The sequence below is a fragment of the Bos indicus genome, chromosome 11 (assembly GCF_029378745.1).
Source record: "Bos indicus isolate NIAB-ARS_2022 breed Sahiwal x Tharparkar chromosome 11, NIAB-ARS_B.indTharparkar_mat_pri_1.0, whole genome shotgun sequence".
NCBI classification, from domain to species: domain Eukaryota; kingdom Metazoa; phylum Chordata; class Mammalia; order Artiodactyla; family Bovidae; genus Bos; species Bos indicus.
The window spans coordinates 99,469,572-99,492,984 of NC_091770.1; the positions used below are offsets into that span (position 1 = coordinate 99,469,572).

The 23,413-nt window shown below is 54.9% G+C and overlaps 1 long non-coding RNA gene and 1 other non-coding gene across 5 annotated transcripts in view; one reads left to right on the forward strand and one right to left on the reverse strand.

The window, feature by feature from the left end:
* The first annotated feature begins 7,733 nt into the window (after positions 1-7,733).
* Positions 7,734-23,413, forward strand: part of LOC139185860 (uncharacterized) — a 40,902-nt gene continuing 25,222 nt past the window's right edge. For 2 of the 4 annotated variants that reach the window (XR_011569460.1, XR_011569461.1), the window contains exons 1-3: positions 8,334-8,494; positions 17,355-17,493; positions 17,584-17,832. This is a non-coding gene — a long non-coding RNA (uncharacterized lncRNA). Of the gene's footprint in view, positions 8,495-15,691; positions 17,494-17,583; positions 17,833-23,413 lie in introns of all 4 variants that reach the window. The other 2 variants (XR_011569462.1, XR_011569459.1) reach the window with 2 other exon arrangements.
* On the reverse strand, positions 11,580-11,652 carry TRNAG-UCC (transfer RNA glycine (anticodon UCC)). Its single transcript has one exon. It is a non-coding gene; the product is annotated as a tRNA-Gly (tRNA).

Genomic DNA, 23,413 nt, shown 5'->3' on the forward strand with positions numbered 1-23,413 from the left:
CTGGCCCTAGACAGGTCTTGGGGAACAGAGTACTGGGCAGAGCTGCTGCAGCCTGGCCTAGGGAGAGCCAGAGCCAGTATGTCCATGAAAAACCATGTTTTCCTGGCCAGGAAAGTGCTCAGGAAGTATGGCCAGTGCCCAAAGGCCCCTGTGTCATCTGCTAGAATGGTCCAGGGACCCAGACATTTTGCTGCTGCTGGCGGTTGGTGGTGGAACAATCTCTCAGCCTCCTTCTTAGGAGATCTTCCTGCCCAACCTGTCGTCACTGTACCCCGGCAGAAGCTCAGTGTTGTTCTGCACAATCCCGGCTCCATGGAAACCACCCAGACTCAGTTAATCCCCATTTCCTTTGCTTCCAGCAAACTGGGTTTATGGGAATCTCTGGGATCCTAGTTAAGGTAAAAATACTAGTTAGCCTCAGGGTCTGCTGGGTGCATAGTCTTAGGGTGACATTCGCCCATCATCTTAAAAAAAAAATTTTGTGTGTGGCTGTGCACCGCACATGGAATCATAGTTTCCCGATCAGGGATCGAACCCACATCCCCTGCAGTGGAAGTACAGAATTTTAACCACTGGACTGCCAGGGAAGTCCCAGTCATTGTTTTATAGAGTGTGTGGATGCTGTTCCATGCAGCCTCTTGTTTCCATCTTAGCATCATGATGTCTTCGGCAGAAAGTGTCTGCACCAAGCAGGCAATAAGTCACTTAACAAAGCCCTGGAAATGCCTCTCCAGGGGAGGCGAGGCTGCTGACAGCCACCAGCGCTGAGACCAGATGATGTAAAATCTTGGACAAACTGTGCTCCTGAGCCTCAGTGTCTTCATCTGAGAAGCAGGGGTGCCGACAGCAGCTCATCTCGGAGGGCTGGGAGGACAAGGTGGGGTGAGCGCCTGGCCTGGCGCCCCAAACGACGGCTCTGATGGGTGTCACTGGGTGCTGCGTTAACAAACCAATCCAAGATTTGCAAGGCTGCGGCGGGCAGCAGGGACCCTTCCCGCCCCTGCTCCGGGTGGGCCCCCACTCGCCCCTCCAGAAGCCGCAAGTCTGGGGGGGAACCGGTGGGTGTGGGAACAGATCAATTACATCACAGTGTGAGGTCTCTGTGTTTTCCAAACTTTCCATCATGAGTGTTTATTGCTGTGATAATGGGGGGTGGGAGACCCAAAGACCAAACAAACAGCATGATGAGAGAGAAGCAGAAATTGAGAAAAGGGCCAGGGCTGTGGTGTGTGTTACAATAGAAGACAGAATCTTCTTGACATGGGGTCGGGGGGCGGTGGTTAGGTGATGCCCCAGGGAGGCCTCCTCTGGGAGGTCCCTTGGAGGCCTGCGAAGAAGGAGAGATGGGCCAGACCCTGGGATCAAAGAGACAGAGCTGAACTTCGGGGCAACAGAGCTTGTCTGCCACTTGCCGGCTGTTGGGGCTTGGGTAAGAGACGCCTCAGTCTCCCCCTCTGTAAAATGTGGATGATGAAGCTACCACCAGCCCCTCCGCCTCTCAGGGTGGTCGTCGGGATGAAAGGAGGGAACAACCAACAGTGCTTGGAGCTGAGCCTGGCAGGGTGGGCTCTACGTTCAAGTTTTACGGATAGATAAGAGTGGAAGCCCCCCCACCACACATGTGCCGGGGACGCCTGCTGGCCCTGGCTTGTTGGTGCAGCCTGCAGCCTGTGTCGCGCAGTCGCCCCTTTTCTTCATCCTCTCCCCTACCACCAGTCTGCTTGTTGCAGGGGAAGAAGGGATGCTAAGCAGAGAGTTACCCCTATCGCCCCACTCTGGTGATGGCTGAGGTCCCTAGAAGGCAGGGTAGGGGCTTTGCAAGCCTCTGTATGTGGTCTCCTACTAACAGGCTGGGGAACACCTTAAGGGGTCTGAGGTCTCCAGTGATCCCTGGTTTGGCAGCCTCTTCCCACACCATCAGCCAGCCAGGGCTGGTTTCTGCCCGTGGGGATCTGGAAGCCCCTATACAATGCCAGAACAGCTCAGACACCCTGGCATCACTGCGAGGGGGGCTGTCCATCCCCTGGGCACCTCAGCCTCTGTCCATGCCCGTGGCACCCATGGTGTGGACTGGGAGGGGCTGCATTGAGAGAGGGGAGGGTGCAAGGCCATCTGAACCCCCCAGACGGGTGAGCGAGTCCAGGCCTCAGTCTCCTGGTTTGTCCAAGAGTCCATCCGTGCCCCCATGTTTCTGAAAGTCCAGGAAAACATAGCTCAGTGATGTGTCTGCTACACAGTGGGTGGCAGGTGGGGCAGGGCGCAAACAGCGGGGGCAGGTATCAGGCCCCAGCCCAAGGGCTCCTAGCCACCTTTCCGAACACTGATGCCCAGGGGCTGTGAGCCCCTCCAGGCACCCCTGTCCTTGCTCCCCAGCCGCGTGAAGGGGCCCAACCCAGTTAGCACTCCTCTGTAAGGATGTGGGTGCTCTTTCCGAGAGAACTGGGAGCCTCCCAGCAAGCGCACCCCTGCAGCCTCCCTTCCCCATCTGCCTCACTCAGGGTCCAACCAGAGAAACAGAACCAGCAGGAGATCTACGTGAAGAGATTTATTGCAAGGAATTGGTTATGCAACTGTGGAGCTGGCTAGACAAGCCTGGAATCTGAAGAGCAGGCTGGACTGCAGGGCCAGGGCTGAAGGTGCTGTCTGTGGGCGGAATTTCTTCCCCACCAGGGAAGCCTCAGCTTTGCTCTTAAGGTCTTCCAAAGGATGGAATCAGGCTCACCTAGACTATCTAGCACAATCTGTCTCACTTTAAGTCAACCGATTATGGACTGTAATCACATCCATGGGGCACCTTAGGAGTGACACTAAGATTAGTGTTTGATGGAAGAGTTGGGGACTGCAGCTTTACCAGGCAGGCACCAAGCATCCCTTCATTCTTCCTCTGTCGGTGGTTTCTAGCTTCTTCCTGCTCAAGCATCAACTCTCAGACAGCCCCCACCAGAGGCAGGGTGAGATCGGCTCAGCTCCCAGCTCTCTCCTGCCATGAATTTGCCCAGACCCTCAGCGCTCAGCCCAGCTCTTCCGCTAGCTGTATGTCCCTTGCTTGTGAAATCTCCCTTAACCAGCCTGGGCAAGCCCTCCAGGAGCCCCGTTTGGTGTGGAGCCACCCTCAGGGAGCTGCCGGTCATTTAGAGGAGCCGTCAAGAGTCCAGAACACCAGTCTGCTGAGCACCTCTGTGTTCTGGGCCTTCAGGCCTGGCTCTGGGCTGGGCTCTCTGGTTAGCCTGAAGCTCTGGGTTGCAGGAAACCAACCCCGTGGTTGTTTTGTTTCGATTGCACAACCCTGGAGCAAGAGGCCAGAGTGGACATCTGCTGTTTTGGCCGCCCAACACCCCTGGCCCCCCTCTTTCTGGCAAAAGTCCCCCATTTGCGTCACCGGGAATTCCCCCCATGTGTGCAGCCTGGGGAGTGGGCTGCCAGTCCAGATGCCCGTCCTTCCTTGCCAAGGGGTGGGCCTATAGCCCCAGCTGGGTCAGCAGTCCCCCTTCCCTGTGGACGGGCCTCTCACTCCTCGTCCTGATGGCCAGCCTGGTTGCGGGGGCGTCGCTCCTTTCCAACATGCCCCACCCTGGTTGCATCCTTGCTGGGGCCTGTCCGTCTCTCCTGTGTTTCATTCCATTTTGAACTGGCCCTCAGTCTTGGGATGAAACCTTTTACTGCTCAAGCAAGGCAAACAGAGCCCAATTTCTGTTGCTTACAACCACAGAAACCTGACTGCCTCTGAATGTCAGTCCTGGCTCTGCCCTAACTCACTGTGTGACCCTGGGCAAGGTGGCCCCTTTCTGGCCTCAGTTTCTCCACCTGCGCCTCTCAGCTGGCCTCCCATGCTGACATCGATGACCCCATGGCTGCTATGGCCACTGCAGCTGACCAGCAGTGCAGTGTCTGCTGTCATGGATCACCTGAGGCCTTCTCTGCTCGACCCTGGGGTCTCTGGGGCTGTGTTTAGGGAGGGAAGGAAGACGGCAGTGGTGGGATCCTTGGTTTTACCGCCTCCTTATGTGGAACCATAAGTACATAAGGGGCCATATGTTCATCTGAGTACATAAGGATTGATGTACTCGGCACCAAGAGCTTGCTAAGCCCCCAAAACATCAGCGTTGCACAGCTAAGCTGTTGCTTTATTTTTATTTTTTAAAAAACATTTACTTTTATTTATTTGGCTGCGCCAGGTCCGTGTTGCGCCACTCTGAATCTTCCGTCTTCGTCACAGCATGTGGAATCTTCTAGTTGAGGCATGTGGGATCTAGTTCCCAGAGCAGGGATCAAACTTGGGTCCAAATGGAGCACAGAGTCTTGGCCATTGGACCACCAGGAAAGTCCCTACTAAGCTGTTGCTTTTAGCCATTATGCTCATATTTTTGAAAATCTGGTAAAACCCCTAGATGTTCCCCTTAGACCAAAAAATATCCCTCCATCCATCTCTCTCTCCCTTCTTCCCTCCCTTCCTTTCTCTCTCTCTCACTCACACACACTTTAACACAGCATTTCAGGAGGAGAACTAGGTACAGGCTTCCGATGCCAGTTCTAACCCTCAGGCAAGCAGCTTCTGCTTTTATAAGACAAATAACCAACTTCAGCGCACAAGCCAGTGGCCTGGCCCTACATCAGATGCTTTGTGAGCATTAGCTCATCCACGTAAGGAGAACCACATTTGTGGTAGAGATTGCTATGTTTTCACCAAATCCTAGATCATTATTTTCCTCTTGGGCACCCAGCAGGACTACATTTCCCAGCCTCCCTTGTGGTTAGGTGTGGCCACGTGACTGAGTTCTGGCCAATGGCATGTGAGCTGAAGTGATCTGCCCCACCACCGCTTTTAGCCTGCTCCATAAATTCCTTCTATGCCTTCCTCCACACTCTCTTTACCCTTTCACAAGATTATTGCAGAGGAGGAAAAGGCCCTAGAAGATGATGAACCACAGGATGAGGGAGCCTGGGCCCCTGAGTTACTGCCTGGAGAGGGGCCCCCACTTCCTCTCTACCAGCCCAGAGTAGACAGTGATGTGAATAAGAAATAAACTTTTATTTGGGGATGGTGTGTTGTATCCGTTAGCCCATCCTGACTAATACAATATTTTTATTATCTGCATTCAGGGGAGCTGCTCTTTGTTGTAAAGGAATTCACTCTAGGTTGCCTTTAAGGCAGAAATCTCCACCACTGCCTTCAGACCGGACCCTCGAGGCTGCCGAGGGTGCATGATGGGCCTTGTGCCTGGCGCCCACCTGAACTCAAGGCATCTTTTCCAGGACTTGGATTTACCACCAGTCTTGGCCTCACCCCTTGCCCCCAGGCCCTCCACCTGGCTTCCCTCATTTCACCACGTTGGTAGTCTGGGATCGTGTTCCTTCTCATGGCTTTCCACTGCTTTGGCTATTGTCTGGGGTCCAAAGACCAAGGTTCAGAGTCAGCTGAATCTATTAGCTTTTCTCCCGAATAGCTCCTTGAGGGCAGGGCTTGGGGAGTGCTCACTGCTCTATTTCCTTGTGCCTAGCAGAAGATGAGCACACAGCAGGTGCTTTTGAAATGCTGTGGTCTTTGCATTCCACCAAGTGGAAAGCCCTGAGAGCACCATGGCTAGATTCCACCTCCCTGGAGCACCCAGGTTCCAGAGGAAGAAGTTGGACTCCACCGCTGTTCATTCCCCAGATGCGCTGTACCAAGGCTCCCGGAAGGTCAAGGCCAGCACTCTGGGCCTGGGCTGCCTCGCTCTGACCACATTTCCCAAGCACAAATTGCACCCTGACCCCATCCCCAAACCCTACACTCTGGGAGATGGAGACAGGTCAAGGCCATGATATGTGGACCACCCTTTCCACCACTGAACCTCCGAGGGAGGACCGGTCCCCCCTTTTTAAATAATGCAATCAGTTTCCAAACTACCTTTGAAAATGAAAGTGAAAATGTTGGTCTCTCAGTCGTGTCTGACTCTTTGCAACCCCATGGACTGTAGCCCGCCAGGCTCCTCCGTCTGTGGAATTTTCCAAGCAAGAATACTGGAGGGGGTTGCTGTTTCCTTCTCCAGAGGATCTTCCCAATCCAGGGATTGAACCTGAGTCTCCTGCATTGCAGGCAGATTCTTTACCATCTGAGCCACCAGGGAACCCTTTAGCCCTTGCTTATCTTTATAATATTAACAGTAATAATAACAACATTAACTTTCCTTGGTGTGTGTGTGGCAGGCCCCACGCTAGACCATTTATATCCTAGACTTTTCTGATCCTTTGGATCAACTCCTGGGGATGAATGCTGTTATTACTCCCATTTCACAGGTGAGAAAGTTGAGTCCTCCTCCCCCCTACCCCACGTCCCCAGCAGCTCCCAGGAGCAGCTGTGGAGGCAGCGATAAGGGTCTGGCCAGGCAGAGGTGTTGTGGCAGACAGGGCTGCCCAGGACTGGCTTCCCCACTCCCAACAGCAGGAGAGGAATCTTCTGGAAAGAGAAGAGGAAGGCGAGTCCCCTTCCAAGGGGGCTCTAGGCAGCTCCCAAGCTTGCCCTCCCCTGGTTCTTTCCAGGGGCCCTTGCCCTCCATTCATGCTAGGAGCAGCTCTGACCCCACCCAGGGGATCTCCCCTCTCCCTCTCGGGCTCCCACCATCGGAGCGTCTGCTGTGGGCTTGGCCGTTTGGTTTCTTCCAAGCAGACCAGGGATTGATGCCTCTCTGAGGTTGTGTGCTCACTTTGCAAAACAGCAGAAATTTACAGCCCAAGTAATTGATCACGGTGCCGCTGCCTCCCTCCACCTCGCTTCATCTCCTAATTCCCTTCTCTCCGCTCTCCTCTCTCTTTTTTCTCAGCGCGCCATCTGTGGTGTCAGAGAAAAGGAAGCCAAGAAGGGGCGGGGGGTGTAGAGTGTTCTGGTCCCAGTTCCGCCAAACACAAGTCACATGAACCTCAGTTTTCCCATCTGCAAAACGGAGATGCTGATAATACCCGCTCCCCAGGGGGCTGGGGATGCTGGGGCTGTCAGGAACACCTGTGCAGGGTGACTGCTCTCCCCAGACAGTTTTGTGAGAGGCGGGGTGGCCTGGGGCCCACCTTCCAGATGGGGACACTAGGACCCAGAGAGTTCAGGGCATTCACTCAGCCTCATGGTGCTTGAAGAGCAGCCCTGGGGCTTGAACCCCAGTCCATTGTGCCCCAAAGCCCAAACCGTCAGGCGACACTGCTGCCCCTCCTTCAGGGCCAATCAGAATGGGGGTGATCCCCGCCAGTCCTCCTGCACCCCTGCACCCCCGCCCGTGTCACTTCATCCTGAGGTTAACTGTGGGGAGAAGTGGAGGCCCCTGGGGCGAGGGGAGACACTGCAAACTGTAGAGTGCCTTGATGATGGAAAGAAGCATGACCATCATCTGCTGACCCGCTCCTGGACCAGGGAGACACAGGTTTGATCCCTGGGATGGGAAGATTCCCCTGGAGAAGGGAATGGCAACTGCCTCCAGTACTCTTGCCTGGAGAATCCCAAGGACAGAGGAGCCTGGCGGGCTACAGCCCATGGAGTCGCAAAGAGGTGGACATGATTTAGCGACTAAACAACAATGACTCCTGGACCAGAGCCCTTGACTGAGAGACCCTTTGGGACCTAAAAACTTGCCTGGCCTTTCCTTCCAAAGACCCTGGGTGAACAGGGGCCTCCCGCCAGCCGTGCCCCGCACCTGCCTGCCTCCTGGTGTCTCCAGGAGGTTCCAGAACCTTCCAGAATGTTCCCCCAAAAGCGACTCTGAAGAGTACTTCGCTTGCCCTTCACAGAGCAGGGGAGGCACACAGGCCTGGAAGGGGCCGCGCCTGGGTCCTGCAGGCCCGGCTGGGAAGACCCCCACCTGACTCCCTTCCAGGGCTCCTTGGGCTGACATCCCTGTCCCCTTCTGTTCATTTCGGGGGTGGGGGGCGGATATTTCCAGGGCGCAAGGGCTGGTCTTTCCCCTTCCACTCCCGTTTCTGCCTTGTTCTCAGTCTAGAGTCGTCTCTGCCTCTGCAGAGACATCTCTCCGTCTCTGTCTCTCCCCCAACCTCCAGCCTGTAGGTGAGGACCTGCTCCCCTCCCACGCCAAGTCCAGCTCCTCTCTCGCTCCCTCGGCCTCCAAAGGCGCCTCTGGGCAGCACCAGCCTTCCCTCCCCATTTCAGCCCAGGGTCTGCAGCTGGAGAGGGGCGGGGGGACAAAGGGTGCATTTCTCGCTGCCTGCCCCCACCCCGCGCCCCACACCCCACCGCACCGCTGTCTCTGGAGGGGCAGGGGGCTCCAGCCCCTCCGGCTTCCTGCTCCCGCCTAGCTGGCGGAGATGAGAGCCGGGTGCAGAGCTGGGAGTCAAGCAGCCACACACAGAACAAACAGAATTTTTTTTTGCAACTAGAGGGGGAAGCACAGAGCTAAAAATAAAACGAAAAGATCAGTATCTGTCAGTCTGACAGCTGATTGGCTGCTCGGAGATGCATATAATTACCAGCAACTGGCGCTGGGTAGGCAAAGCCGGGAGAAACTGCTGAGACGAGGTTAGGATTTAACCTTTAAATTCTGGAGCCACCGAAAGCCGAGGGGAGGACGCCGGGCGTCGGGGCTATTGAGGCTGGGGGTGGGCAGTGGGCGGTGGGCGGCCGAGTCCTGGGCAGGTCCCGGGGGGCTCCCCCAGGAAGGCCGTGGGAGCCCTCCACCCTGGCCGCCTCCCCCATCGGACTGGGAGTGCGTTTGATTGGGCAAGCCAGGAGGCAGTGGTCCTTCACCCCGCCCAGCTGGGGGGTGGTGTCTTCCGGGAAGTCAGGGTCTCACCCTACGGTGCTTGCGGGGTGGTCTGCCTAGGGCTCTGGGCCCCTTCCAGACTGGCCTCCCATGTAGGGTTCACCCCATCCCGACCCACATTCCTCCGCCTTCCCCAGCCTGGTGTTGATTTGCAAGCCCATCCTGGCTCCCTTCCTTCCATCACCCCGTACTACCCGTGTTCCTGGCTGCTTATGCCCCATCTGGTGAGGGCATCTGGGCACCCCAGGCTTGTCCTAGGTCCCCAGAGATGCACAGAAAGAGCAGGACTGGAGGGACGTTGTGGTCTCACCGAGCCTCCGTTTCTTCATCTGTAAAATGGGGGTGATGACCACAGGGAGATGCTAGGGATGCTCAGTGCCCAGTCTTGCACCTTAACTTTCTGACCTGAGCCAGAAGACAGGCCATGTGGGCTCTAGTCCCGGCTAGGAATTGTCTCTTTCTCTCTCGTACTTGTCTCCCACTCTGTGAATTGGGAGTGAGAGTTCTTGCCCTCTGTCCTCTGGGATCTGAGGGAGGAGAGCGCCAAGTGACATGGTGTAGGTGACAGAGCTCAGCAAACTGTACCTGTCGGGACATGTGGGTGAGAATTTTTTGTAGCTTCTAGAACCCACCACTTTCTTCCTTCCAGGCCTTTGCCTGGGTGTGGCCTTCCTTTCCGTGCTGCCTCCTCCAGGAAGCCCTCCCTGATGTTCCAGCTGGTCCTCTCCTGCAGCTCTGGGTGTCTCCCTTGAAGTCAGGCCCTGATTGTCTGGGTCTGTGAGCCCTATGGGGGCAGGAACCGCATGCCTGGCAAGGGCCTGGCCCAGAGTCCCTTGAGAAGACAGATACCAGATCCCTGATATAGGAGGAAGAGGAGAAGCCAGCTTGGGCCACACTGCCCAGGCTTCCGGCAAGCAATGGCCTCAGATGGTGGGAGCCTCTGTACCTGCTGGGCACTGACCCTTTCCCTGTGGTGGGCGGAGCGGCTGCCGCTGGATGCTAGGCCCTAGAAAGCCCAGACTGACTACAGGAGACCCTGCTGGAGCTCCTATCAACGATGAGATGCAAAGGGCAGGTTGGGAAGGCAGGAGAAGGGGTCACCCAGCTATACCTGCCCATCCTCAACACCTTATGCTATGCTAAGTCACTTCAGTCGTGTCCGACTCTGTGCGACCCCATAGACGGCAGCCCACCAGGCTCCCCCATCCCTGAAGCCATTGTATCTGTTGTTCAGTCGCTCAGTCATGTCCAACTCTTCGCGACCCCATGGATTACAGCGCTCCAGACTTCCCTGTCCTTTACCATCTCCCGGAGTTTGCTCAAACTCATGTCCGTTGAGTTGATGATGCCGTCCGACCATCTCACTGAGTCCCCACCATACCTCGTTGGAAGCAGCGCTGTTGTTACCCGCATGTTGCGCATGAGCAAACTGCGGCCCCATGGCCAGTGAGGGCAGAGCCTGGACGCACCCCGTCCCCCTTCTCCTGCAGCCAAACCCAACGGCCCCCGCCTCTTTGAGAAGGATGACAGGGAGGTGTGGGGAACGGAAATGTTTCTGGAGCAACTGCCATGAGACCTTCTAGGCAGACACATTGTCATGGAGAGTCTTGAGAACGCTTTTTTGTGTGGTGTGCAAAGGAATTCGCCTTTGGTGTCTCTGAGAGATCGTCAGGAAGATTTAAACTGCTTTGCAATGATTTGGGGATGTCAGGCTGATATTGCTTTTGAACATAACATTGTGACGAGACTGGGCCCCAAGGCAGCCCAGTTTTATTCAGGTTACGGTAATAATAGTCGCCACAGCAGCAACTAAAGCCATTTTCACGGACTGAGCGCTCACCATGGGCTCAGTGCCGGGCTCAGCCTTGATTGGATGCGCGCTCTGCCTCCTCACCACCAGCTTGAGAGAGAGTTGACTCTCATCCTCGGGGTATTCCCTTATAGCTGATACCTCAACTTGTTTGTCTCCACACCCCTGTGAGGCAGTGAGCTTGGTGAAGGCCCCAGTCTGGTCTCTCCCATTCATTGCTGAGTCCCCAGTACCCAGCACCAGCTCCTCAAGGAGAAGCTGGACATTAAAGCTTGGCTGGACACATTTCAGATGAAGAGACTGAGGGTCAGAGAGGTCACATAGCTTGCCAGGAGGGAAGCCTAGGTTTCTGTGGCTTGAGAGCCCAGAATCACCAACTCACATGGCAGCTTGAAAGACCCTCTTGAAAACCCCCTGCCTCAAGAAAGCCACAGAGCACGAGTCCCCCCGCCCCTCACCCCCTGCCCCCTGGTCTCTGCTCTTGTACTAAACCCCAAGAGGCTTCTGACTTGAATCTGCCCCCTCCGCACCTATTGCTTGGTTCCCAGGGAATTGGATGGAAGGTGGCCCGAGTTAGCTCAGGCTTGGGGAAGCTGTATTCTGCTGGAATTGCCCAGTGTTCTGGGTGGGACGTGATTCAGATTTTCCTTCCTGGTCACATTGGTTCCCACTCGAGAGGTCTTTGAAGTGGGAATGACTTTACTGTGTGATTCTCGGCCTGCTTAATTCATAGGTGCACTTGGTCTTTGCTGCTCCTCTCTGGGAGGGGGCCCCTGGTTCTGAGGGGTTTAAGTCCCACGGGGAGGCCAGGGGTTATAAATCCAAGACGCTCTTGGTTAAGAGCTTGATTCTGTCACTGAGTGATCCTGGGAACCTCATTTGGCCTCTCTGAGCCTTGACTGACTCTTTTGTAAAAGGGAGATATGCTTGGGGAATATCTATCTTGAATGCTGGCTGTCAGTGGGGGAAAAAGAGGTCAAGTTTTCTTTTATTTATTTTGGGGCTGCACCGCACTGCATATGGGATCCTACTTCCCTGGCCAGGGATCAAACCTGCACCCCCTGCATTGGAAGCACAGAGTCTTAACCACTGGACCACCAGGGAAGTCCCAAGTTTTCTCTTTTGCAAAAAAATCACATTCTCCGCAAGTCGTAGACTATGTTTATCCTCGTACTTTAAGAAATGTTAGTTTAGGGCTTCCCAGGTGGTTAAGAATCTGCTGCCAATGCACCGGACAAGGGTTCCATCCCTGGTCCAGGAAGATCCCACATACCTCAGGGTAACTAAGCTGTGAGGCAGAACTACTGAAGTGTGTGCACTCTGGAGCCCCGTGCTCTGAAACAAGAGAAGCCAACGCAAGGAGACGCCTGAGCACCAAAACTAGTGAGTTTCGCCGCAACTAGAGAAAGCCCTTGTGCAGCAACCAAGACCCAGCGCAGCCAAAAATAGAGAAATAAAATTTAGGGGGGGAAAAAAGAAATGTTAGTTTTAAAAAAAATCTGAACACCAAACAGTCCCTGAGTCACTGCTGTGTGCCCAGCCTTGCATCAGAGTTGATCTGGAGAGTGGTAACCCCCTCTGTGGGCATGTCCTTGCTCAGGCCGTCCTCAGAGCAACCATGAAATGCCAGGGACCAGGATTGCCATTTCCGGAGAGAAGAGGCAGGCACAGAGAGGGGACCTGACGTGCTTAAGGTTCCACACTGAGAAACTGAAGAGCCTGGCTTTGGAGCCGGGCGCTCTGTTCTACCGATGAACAGAAATGTGAGTCCTGACAGCAGGGCCCGAAGGGCGCTCTCAGGGCACAAAGACCAACCTGGGGCGCCCCTGCCTGAGGGGAGCTACATCTCCTAGGAGAGGGGGACACGTGGACAGACCAGTGAAGCATGTGGTGTAAGAGGGGCCACCCAAGGCTACATAGCTGATCCATCTCATAAAGGAGCACCAGAAAAGACCCCAGAAGGAACTTGCTTTAAAAAAGTGCCCTGGGAGACATCCCTGGGGGTCCCGCAGTTGACTCCACGCTTCCACTGCATGGAGCATGGTTTCCATCACTGGTTGTGGACCTAAGATATCACCTGGAGCAGCCAAACAAAGGGAAAGTCCCCTGGTTGGTGCACTGACATCGGTTCCAGCCCTTCTCCGTGGCCGACGGATGGTGCGTTATGCTTATACCTCAAAACGAGTTCCTCCTTGCCGGGAGAAATACCAATAACCTCAGATATGCAGATGACACCACCCTTATGGCAGAAAGTGAAGAGGAACTAAAAAGCCTCTTGATGAAGGTGAAAGTGGAGAGTGAAAAGTTAGCTTAAAGCTCAACATTCAGAAAACGAAGATCATGGCATCTGGTCCTATCACTTCATGGGAAATAGATGGGGAAACAGTGGAAACAGTGTCAGACTTTATTTTTCTGGGCTCCAAAATCACTGCAGATGGTGATGGCAGCCATGAAATTAAAAGACGCTTACTCCTTGGAAGGAAAGTGATGACCAACCTAGATAGCATATTCAAAAGCAGAGACATTACTTTGCCAACAAAGGTCCGTCTAGTCAAGGCTATGGTTTTTCCTGTGGTCATGTATGGATGTGAGAGTGGACTGTGAAGAAGGCTGAGCGCCGAAGAATTGATGGTTTTGAACTGTGGTGTTGGAGAAGACTCTTAAGTCCCTTGGACTGCAAGGAGATCCAACCAGTCCTTTCTGAAGGAGATCAGCCCTGGGATTTCTTTGGAAGGAATGATGCTAAAGCTGAAACTCCAGTACTTTGGCCACCTCATGCAAAGAGTTGACTCATTGGAAAAGACTCTGATGCTGGGAGGGATTGGGGGCAGGAGGAGAAGGGGACGATGACAGAGGATGAGATGGCTGGATGGCATCACTGACTCGATGGACTTGAGTCTGAGTGAACTCAGGGAGTTGGTGATGGACAGGGAGGCCTGGCGTGCTGCAGTTCATGGGGTCGCAAAGAGTTGGACACAACTGAGTGAATGAACTGAACTGAGTCATATTTGAAGCCCAGCTGGCTTGTCCTTCACTGGGATTTTCTAGTCCATGATCACCGGGTCTCTGGACAGGGGGCTCCAGTTCCTGCTACTCAGACCCACGGGAATCATTTTTAAAGAAGTGACTGTGCCCTTCCCTGTTCCATCCAAAGGTGACTTCGAGTCTCTCCTGGAAGGTCAGCTTCCAGTGGTCAAGAATCTGGGGTCCCCACTCCAACAGGGTTTCTCCAGACAGAGGAAGTGCGTGGCTGGGGCTGTGAAGTGAAGTTGTCAGTTGCTCAGACTGATCACAACCCACCTGTATCCTTCAGACTTTAGAGCTGCTGGCCGCCGTTAACCTCTGAGCACTCCTGACTAGAACCTCCAGGGCCTGGCACCTCCCGTGGGTGTGGGGTGGAGGTGGGGGGCAGAGGGGAAGGGTCTGCCCGGGAGGAGCAAAGGAGGCACCACTCCAGCTCCACACGTGCGCTCGGACAAGCCGAGATGGGGAGAGAGGTGCAGGGCGGCGTGCAAACCGCACACAGAAGCCCACGCCCATCTTGCTGCAGGTTTCTGCAAGAAACTCAAGGTTTGTCTGTGGCTGGCTTCCCGTAAACAGGACCCATCGTCTTCAAGGTCTGCTTCCATGGAGAGCGTGGCAGGAGGGCATCTCGTGAAGACCTGGGCAGTGAGCCTGGACGGCTCAGCCCTGCCCATCGGGGCTGCCTCCGCCTCCACCAACGCCAGCCGGGCTGGGTGGGAGTGGGGCAGCACCAACTTTGATTTAGAGAAAATAGAAGAAAGCGCCTGCCGCTGCCGAAAATCCTGGTGACAAATCCTCTCCCTTCAGTAACTCAAATTTCTAAGCTAATTCCTCTCTCCATTCCCACCAGAAAAGCTCCTCCTGTTCTTATCTGTCTCCAGGCCCACATTGGCCCAACAAGAACGCTGCCTTTGTTAAGTACTAGAAGCTTCCTCTGTTCAGGATAATCAAGGGCATCCATGCCAATGCCTTGCAACTCCCATTGGTCCGGAGAGTCTGAACCAGCATGGTGGGTTGATAAAATCCCATCCAAAGCAAACAAAGGCAATGCTGTATGGACCCCGTGGTGGCCTGGCCCTTGGTCAAGGTGTAGTGACCATCAGGGATTTCAAAAGAGCACAGAACTCCCCCCCCAACCACCACTGCTGCAGAAAGCCTCGGGGGGTCCCCCAAGGAGCCCCAGAGTGGGAAACACTGGGCTAAGTTGGGGTGGGGGGGTGCAACCCTTGATATTCCCTGCAGCCCCTCCCATTTTCTCATAGGGAAGGCTTCGTGCCACAGGGTGTCGGGGGAGAGCTTGGTGGCTCTAACTCTACCACTTGCCAGCTGTGTGATCTTGGGGTGGTGGCTGTCCCTCTCTGAACCTCTAGGTCTCACCGCTTCCCTCCTCGGTTGGCAGTGCTCTGTAAAGGCTGGGAGTCTTTGTTGCCATTACCACTTGTTCAGGGGTCCTGACTTCCCACCCTGTGTGTGGCCCTCTTGCTGAATTTCAGACATGATGAGCGCGTGATGCAGGGGTGGGCAGCGTGCACGTGGAGATGGGGGTCCGGAAGTGCGGCTTCTGAGGAGCCGTCTGTGATGGGAGCCTGGAAGCCGGGTGAGGAAGGCGGGCTCGGCGGCCCATTAGCGGGCAGGCGGAGGGCGCCTTGAGATGGCGGTTCTGGGGTGCAGCTGGGCGCTCCCCATCTTTCATGTGCCTGGATTCACCTGGGAACCTTGTCCCAGTGCAGATTCTGCCGGAGCAGGCCTAGGCAGGGCTCCCAGGTGAGGCTGGGGCGGGGGGCAGCCAGGGCTGCACACCAAGGCCTAAGGTCTGAGGGAAGAGGGCAGGCCGCTTGGTGTCTGGAAGCGGTGGCTCCAGAAAGGCCCGCGAGCCCCTCGAAAGGCCATGCAGGGAAAGATGAAGCAACATGAGGGTAAAATTACGTTTTCAACAGAAGAAAGCCTCTGCCTCCTAGCGTGTAGAAAGATCTCTGTTCCCACCCCCACGCAGCCCCAGGGGTTTGAAAGAATGTGGTTTTCTGAGCACAGCTTTTCCTCGCTGAAGGGGGTGGATTCGCTCTGAAAAAGTTGCCTGCGAAATGATTTTTTTTTTTCTATATCAAACATTATTTTCCAGTGGTGCGTGTTTTAAGACCATGGTTGTGTTCCTGCCGAGAAGGATCCGACTCTGAGGCATTGTCATTGAGGATGTGGCAAACACGAGGGGTGGGGAGCTCAAGGCCGTTGCTTCGGAGCGATGAGAGCTGGCGCTGCAGAGGGCAGGAACCAAAATCTGAAGCCCCAGCAGTCCCCAGATACACTGAGGTTCACGGCCAAACATGGGCCCAGAGCCCTGACCAGCACCACTGATGGGACCAGAGGGCACCCAGGGCAAACCAGCCCCCTCAGCCTGAAGAGGAGCTCAGAGAGGCCGGCCATCTTGTCTTTGTATAGGACACCATCGGCCACACTCTGAATATCTGGCTGGAAGTTTTTTTGTTTTTATATTGGATGCAATTGTCTAATGTGCAGTAAGAGCCTATTCCCGTGGCAGTTCAGCTGTATTTCTCAAAGAAGCTATGATGTCAGAGTTGCACCAAGACTCCAGAGGAACAGCCTCCTTGCCCAGAGGGGTCTGCTTGAATATGCCAAGGTGTACTGGGAATCTTAAATAAGACATGAAAGCCCACAATCTGCCATTGCTTGACAGACTGTGGTTTTCCCGGGGTTATAGCCTGGGGTCAATATTCCAAGGAACACACTTTGGGGACCCAGTCAAGGAAGAGCCCTCATAATTAAAGGCCTCTGTTTCTGTATCAGTTACCTACTGCTGTGTAAGAAATCACTCCTAACTTAGCGCTTTAAAACAATAGGTATTTATTATCTCAAGGGTCTGTGGCTCAGGAATTCAGAAGTGCCATAACTGGGCAGGAGGAGAAGGGGGCGACAGAGGATGAAATGGTTGGATGGCATCGCCAATTCAATGGACATGAGTTTGAGCAAACTCTGGGAGATAGTGAAGGGCAGGGGAAGCCTGCGGTGCTGCAGTCCATGGGGTTGCGAAGAGTCAGACATGACTCAGCAACTGAACAACGTAACTGGCTGGTCCCAGTTTGTGGTCTCCACTGAAGTTTCAGTCCAAACATCAGCTGGGGCTGCTCTCATCTGACTGGGGCTGCAATATTGGCTTCCAAGATGGTGTGCTCACTGGCTGGCTGTTGGCAGGAGGCCTTGGTTTCTTCCCTCATGGAGTCCTCCACAGAGCTGCTTGAGTTTCCTCACTATATGGCTTCCCCTAGATGGATGCCAGCGAGAAAGACTGAAGCCCCGGTGCCTTGGAATGCACGTGTGGTCCTTTCCACACTGTCCTCTTGGCCCCTCGGGGGCAGCCCTCCTCATTGTGGGAAGGGCTGAAGGCGGTGGAAATCATCTGGAGACTATCTTGCAGGTCGACTACCATGGTAACCATCTCTCTGGCGCAAGGACAGATAACTTGCCTCATTCTCACAACTGGCTTCTTACCATTTAGTGCCAGTTAGTAACTTTGAGAAGTGACCCTGCTAACCTGTGATGTGAAGGAGGAAAAGACTAGGAATTATCAGCTACACCAGCCCCCATGAACAGCAGCAATAACAATCATCCGGGCCCATTTGTTGAGTCCTCACCCCATGCCTGCTGCCTCAACAGCATCATGGCACGGTGCAATCCATGTCCCCAAGGAGACGGCTCCACAATATTTCCAAGTTAGGCCACTCATTTTTATGAAATGTATAAAGTGAGATTTTTGTTTGTTTTGGCAGTGATGGCTGCAAGGACACAAGTAGCTTTGCCTCCTGGAGACACAGAGAAAAATTCCATGACCCGTGTGAACCCATGTCGGGGAAGACTGAAGTGGGGTGTAAACTCAGGATGGATAAATGCCAAAGATACAGTAAATAGGTGAGATGAAATATTTATTTTGTATGCATTAGCAATATGAGGGGGGCTTCCCTGGTGGTCCAGTGGTTAAGAATTGACCCTCCACTGCAGGGGGCACGAATTGGATCCCTGGTCTGGGAAGATCTCACATGCCGCAGAGCAACTAAGCCCCATGCACCGCAACTACTGAGCCCACGTGCTGCAACTGAGGTATGAAGCCCGCACCCCTTAGAGGCTGTGCTCTGCAACAAGAGAGGCCACCGCAGGGAGAAGCCCACACCACGGCAGAGCAGCGCATTGTTGCCGCAGTGAAGATCACGCAGCAATGAAGACCCAGCGCAGCCATAAATAAAATAACAGGTAAAATTCTAAAATACAAAGAACATGAGGAGTCAGGGTGAGCCGAGGGGGTCTTTGGTTTTGCCCCAGTCTCATGCTGGGAAAAAGGGTCCCATCTCTGGTGGTGGCCTAGTGGTGAGGAGCAGGCACTGGTTGCTCGAGTCACCATGTCTGTTATTAACTCTGTGACCAGGCAAGTGACTTCACGGCCCTGTCTCCCGTCTGTGAAATGGGGTGATAATGGCCAACTCCTCCGGTTATGATAAGGCTTCAGAAGGTTCTGGAATGCTTTATCCTGGCAAAGCTGATGGTGGATCACCAAGGTGGTAGCACCCTAGGTTCAAAGAAGTGCCTTCGTAGAAGTGCCATTGCCTGGAAAGATCTTTGCCCTGTGACTGAGCATGGACCGAGAGCCACAGAGCAGATAGTCTCTGCTGCTGGGGACCCCTGTATGGGCGACCCCAGGGGCTGGAAGGAGCTCAGCCCTTGCTTCTGCTGGGGGCATGTGTGGGCATGGAGCTGGCCCAGCCCTTTCCTGTCCTGTCCCAGCATGATTTCAACAGAGGGAGCGTCCTGGGCGTGTTTCCCCCTCGGAAATCTCACCCCGCTGAGGTGGGATTTGGGGAGCTCTGGCTCAATTTGCTGCCCCAACCAACAGGCCAGGCTTAGAGATGCTCAGAAACCAGAGTGGGGATACAAGTTCCTGACCCACAGCCTGGGCCTGGCCTGGTGGAAGGTCTTTGGCTCAGGCCGGCCTGACAGCCCTTGACTCCATCCTTCAGGGCTGTATGACTCCAGACAAGTGTCTCCGCCTCTCAGGCCCTCAGTTTCCCCATCCCTAAAGTCTCAGGCTGGGCCTGCCTGCCCACTCTAGGAACCTGGGGTTTCCCAGGAGGACACAGAGCTTATGTAGATGTGCATGGGGAAGTCCCAGGCCACCCGCTTCCTTTCCAATCAAGAGAGCTCCATTTTCATCTCTGGTATATTGATGATCTAAGTAGCACTTCATTTTTAAAAAGAAGAAGAAAAAAGAAAAGGAAACTCAGCTACAGCAAAAACAATACAGAAGTTTCCCACCAACTTAACTTTGTCCCCTGACTCTTCAAGCTCTACAGGAGTGGAGCAGTCCATCAGCTAGGTTTAGTGACCGCTCCTTTCCGAATAGTTCCTAGTCTCCTGGATTTGAACCTCTGTTTCTTTCAGCCTCTGTGAGGTCCCATGAAAGGTGGGGAGAGGAAGGGGCTTTAGTTGGTAGGGGGTGGTCCACAGAGATCTTGAGGTGCCAAGGTCATGGACAGGCTGAATGTGCTGGCCTCCTCTCTGGTCACTTGCTGTGGGCATCTTGGACGCGTGCCCCCTCGGCCTCTCTGTGCCCAAGCATCCCCAGCTCGGGCCCAAGGCCCAGCTGCATTTGGGCCCCCAGTAGAAGCCAGGGCCAGCCCTTGCTGCCTCTGAAGTGAGGAGTCTGTGGGCCTGGATGGTCTCTCAGCCCCTCCCAACTTCAACACAAATTGCTACATTTATGAAGCTCCAGCTGTCTGCAGAATGGCGTCTGGGATGGGCGAGGGATGGATCCTGTCCTGGGAGGAGGAGCCCCCTCAGCCGGCTGCCTCCGGCTGGACTGGGGATGGCAGGGCTCAGAGTGGCCCCTGGGCCCCAGGAGAACCAGGTGCCAGGCCCAGCTGCCAGGCTGCCATTTGAAATGTCTCCTGTTGGTGGCACTTTGGTAAGTTGCAGGTATTCTGGTCTTCGCGTATATTTGATCTGTATCTGAAACCCGTGCTGGCTTCATTTCTCAGCTATGGGATTCTTAGTGCCTAAGACTGAACGTGACCATGTCATTCCCCAGGTCAAGGTTTTCCATGGCTTCTCACTGCCCTTAGAAGACAATCCAAGCTCGAAAGTGACCCCAAACCTTTTGGGGTCTGGCAAAGGCCTAGCTCTCCCACCTAGGGGCTCTCGACCCCTCACCCTATGCCCTCCAGGCACATAGACTGAACCACGAAAACTCCCCTCTCGGGAGCCTCACACCCTTTTGCCTGACACACTCTCCTTCTCTTTTTCTTGTTGCTTGCTAAATGTCACTTCTTCCAGGAAGCCCTCCCTGCCTAATTGAGCGACTTCAGTTCACAGTCAGGCTCACCCTGTACTTTTCCTTTGTAGCACACTCATCACTGTCATGAGCTAAAAAAAAAAAAAAAAAAAAAAGCCTGTTTATCTGATCCGCACTCCACCCCCCAGTAGGAGGTGGGCTCTGTGGGTGCCCCCCATTGGATTTTCCTGTTTATACCAGGTGCAGTGCTGGGCACCCAGTGAACACTCTGGAAACGTTTGCCCAGTAAGTCCTTGAGTGGTCACTCTGATCCCACAGACGGCCTGTTGATCCAGGTTGCTAACCTGGGGCCCACCGGGGCTGCTGGCAGGGCACCTGAGCGGGTCACGCTGGAGTCTGGAAACCCAGGCCCAGCCCCATCCTCCGGCCTGCAGGCTCTGCCTGGAAGTGAGGAAGGGGTTAAGTGTTTCTGGAGGCCTCGTGCTGTGTCTGCGGCAGTTCCCCCTTCCGGGGCTGCAGCAGCCGAGGTTGGCGAGGAATGTTTGCAATGCAGAGCTAGGAGGGAGGGCTGGTGGAAGTGGGGGCCTGTGGAGGCCGGGCCGGGCCAGGCTCCCCAGTTGAGCAATCGCCCAGGCCCAGCCGGTTCCTGTAACTCCTGCCCCTCCTGCCTTTTCCCGCCCTGCCGGCTTCCTCCACCCGCTGCCTGCCAGGCAGTGGGGGCGGCCTGTCCTCTGGGGCCTGCAGCGAAAGGTAGAGGGACAGAGGCCCCTGAGAGCCTGGAGGCCAGGGGTGAAAAGGAGGATCTTCCAAAGAGAGAGAGGAGTGCAGTCAGCTCAGCCACCCTGGCCCAGAGAGGGTAAGGTTTTGCCCAAGGTCACACAGGCAGGCGCCACCATCCAACTGGGCCACACCCTGGATTCAGACTTTTTTGTTCCCATTGTAGCAGGCTACAACTCAGCACCATGTGAAGGCCACTTTGCCACTCGGACGGGAAGCTTTGATTCCCAGAGGCTCTGTCCCACCTGAAGGCCGGGCCTCTCCTGCCCTGAACCTGGCTCTTCACTCAGGGCTAGGGTCTCAGAGAGGAGGGCGGCTCTTGTCGGGCTGGGTGCACCCACCATCCCTGTCACTGTCCAGTACTCAGCCTGTCCTGGGGACACTGGTCCCCTCCAGGAGTGTGGCGGAAATGGATGAACACCCACCACACTCAAGCTGGTTCTCAAAAGCCACCCATTCCTGGGACTTCCTTCATGGTCCCGTGGTAGTGACTCTGCCTTCCAATGCAGGGGACATGGGTTTGAACCCCCGTAGGGGAATTAAGATCCTACACTGAACTAAGGTCCTACCCGCCACAGGGCAGTGAAGGCTCAGTACAGCCAAAACAAAACAAACAAAAAAACCAGTCCACTCCTTCCTCAAATTCCCTTCAAGGAAGAAGCTTCGTGAGTTCTGAATAGCATGTTGAGCCCACAAAACTGGGCTTTCTCCACAAGCACACACCTTCTTTAGGGACAGCAGCATTCTTACAATGCAGAAAGAGCTCCTTCTGTCGACAGTTATTTACAAGTGACCTCTGGGGAGGTGGTCCCTGCCATCATTCAGACCCAGTTCAACCCGGCTTCCACTGCCTTCAAGTTTGTGGCCATGCACCTCTTTCCGAGCCTCAGCTTCCTCATCTGTAAAGCGGGATTCAGAGAGAGGGTGGGTGGAGCAGCAGGACCGCTCTGGTTCTGCGGAGACTCTGGGCCACTTGCCTTTTCTGGTCCCACAGACACTCAGTCTGCTCGGGGCTAGCTCAGGGTGTCCCCGCCGGGCCCCGGGCTTTGCCCAATTGGCCAGCAGATGATGGGCTCAGAGCCCTCAGAGCTGCCGTCTTGGCCACATCTGTCTGGAATGGGCAGTGGAGCCCCTGGGACCCCACCTCTACAGAGGGCAGGGTGGGCGGTCTGTGTGAGCTAGGAGTTCCTGTGAGAATCAAACACGGCGTTTAGAGATGAGGAGGCTCGTAGGACAAGCGGCCGCCAAGCCATGCAGGCATAGCGAGGAATTTTCACCTGAAAAACCACACCAGTATACCAAGGACCTTCCTACACTCTGCTCTGCAGCTAAGTCCTACTGTGAGCCAGACAATGGCTGACCTACTTTATTCCAACAATACACCTAAGAAGGAAGTATATTGGTCTCCCCCCGCCACACTTTTTCTAAAAAAGAGAACAGAGAGGTTGATGCATTTGCTCAAGGTCACACAGCTTGTAAGGAGTGGAGCCTGACTTGGAACTCAGGCCTCCAGAACCTGTGCTCTTAGGGGATCTCTTCCACACCTGGTTTGGGATCCAGGCTCTTCATAGAGGAGATGGGCCACCTTGGGTTAGCCATTAAGCCCCAGAACCATGAATTGAGGGGAAAATCTCCAGCATCCCCTGTGGGTGGGGGAGGCGCTGCACTAAATTATCACTATCACTGGGTGAGGAGAGCTCAGAGAGGGCAAGCCTCTTACTCCAGGGCACACAGCCGGTCCAGTCAGGACCCACTCTCAAACCGATTGATGATGCCTTCTGGTCCCCGGCCCCCCTGGCTCCCTGTCAGAGCTCCACCAAGTCCGTGGCCTCCATCAAGTCCGTGGCTGGGAAGGACTTGAACAACCGACTGGCCTCCGCAGACAGATGGACAGATGCTGGCCGCCCCCCTCCCAGGGCCGGCGGGCTGCGAGGCTTCACCACCTCCTCCCGAGCAGGTTTCCTTTAAGAAACTAGAAGATTGATTTCCTGGCAGGCTCGCCGAGGAGCCCGTCCAAATGGTTTGCATGTCTGCATTTTTTACTGCTCCGTTTAATATGTATGCAAATGCTGGCCGGCTGCACAGTCACACGCGGCGCCCCATTAAAGCGCCGTCCGGGCGCGCGCATCATTCGAGGCGACGGGCTCGGCGGCCCTGATAGATGGGGTGCGGGGATGGAGACAAATGATGGGCTTTTGTAATTTCTTTCTCCCTTTTTCGGGGGCGGTGGGTGGGGGGCAGCTCAAGCCTAGAAACAGCAGAGAAGATTTAAATATATGCAAAATTGTTTGGGGGTTTGGGGTGGTGGTGTAGAAACCTGAACCAGGAGGAGGGAATTCACTGCTCTCCTCCCTGGGAATAGGGCTGAAGGCTGGAGGGGGGAGCCGAGCCCCACAGTCACCTTCTGGCAGAGAGAGTGGCTTTGCTACTGATAAGCAGGCTCGGTCCTATGGGAAGCGCGGCTTCAGCCGCAGAGAAAAGGAAAATGCCGGTTATTTTCAGCACTGTTACACCTGAGAGGCCACTGCTGCGAGTTTTTACCATCCTACCCGCGCCCCCCACAACTTAATTTTCTTGGGCTTCCAGGGCTTTTAGCTTTATAGGTATATGGGTGTCATTTAACTCTTCGCATTAGCCCTAAAAGGTGGATCACACCCATTGCACAGATGGGGAAATTGAGGCTCACAGTCCCTTGGGGAGGGTTGCAGAGTGAGTAGTGGGGGGTGGATGGGATTCTCGGAGCCATTCCTTGACCCAGTCAGCCCTTGGCCA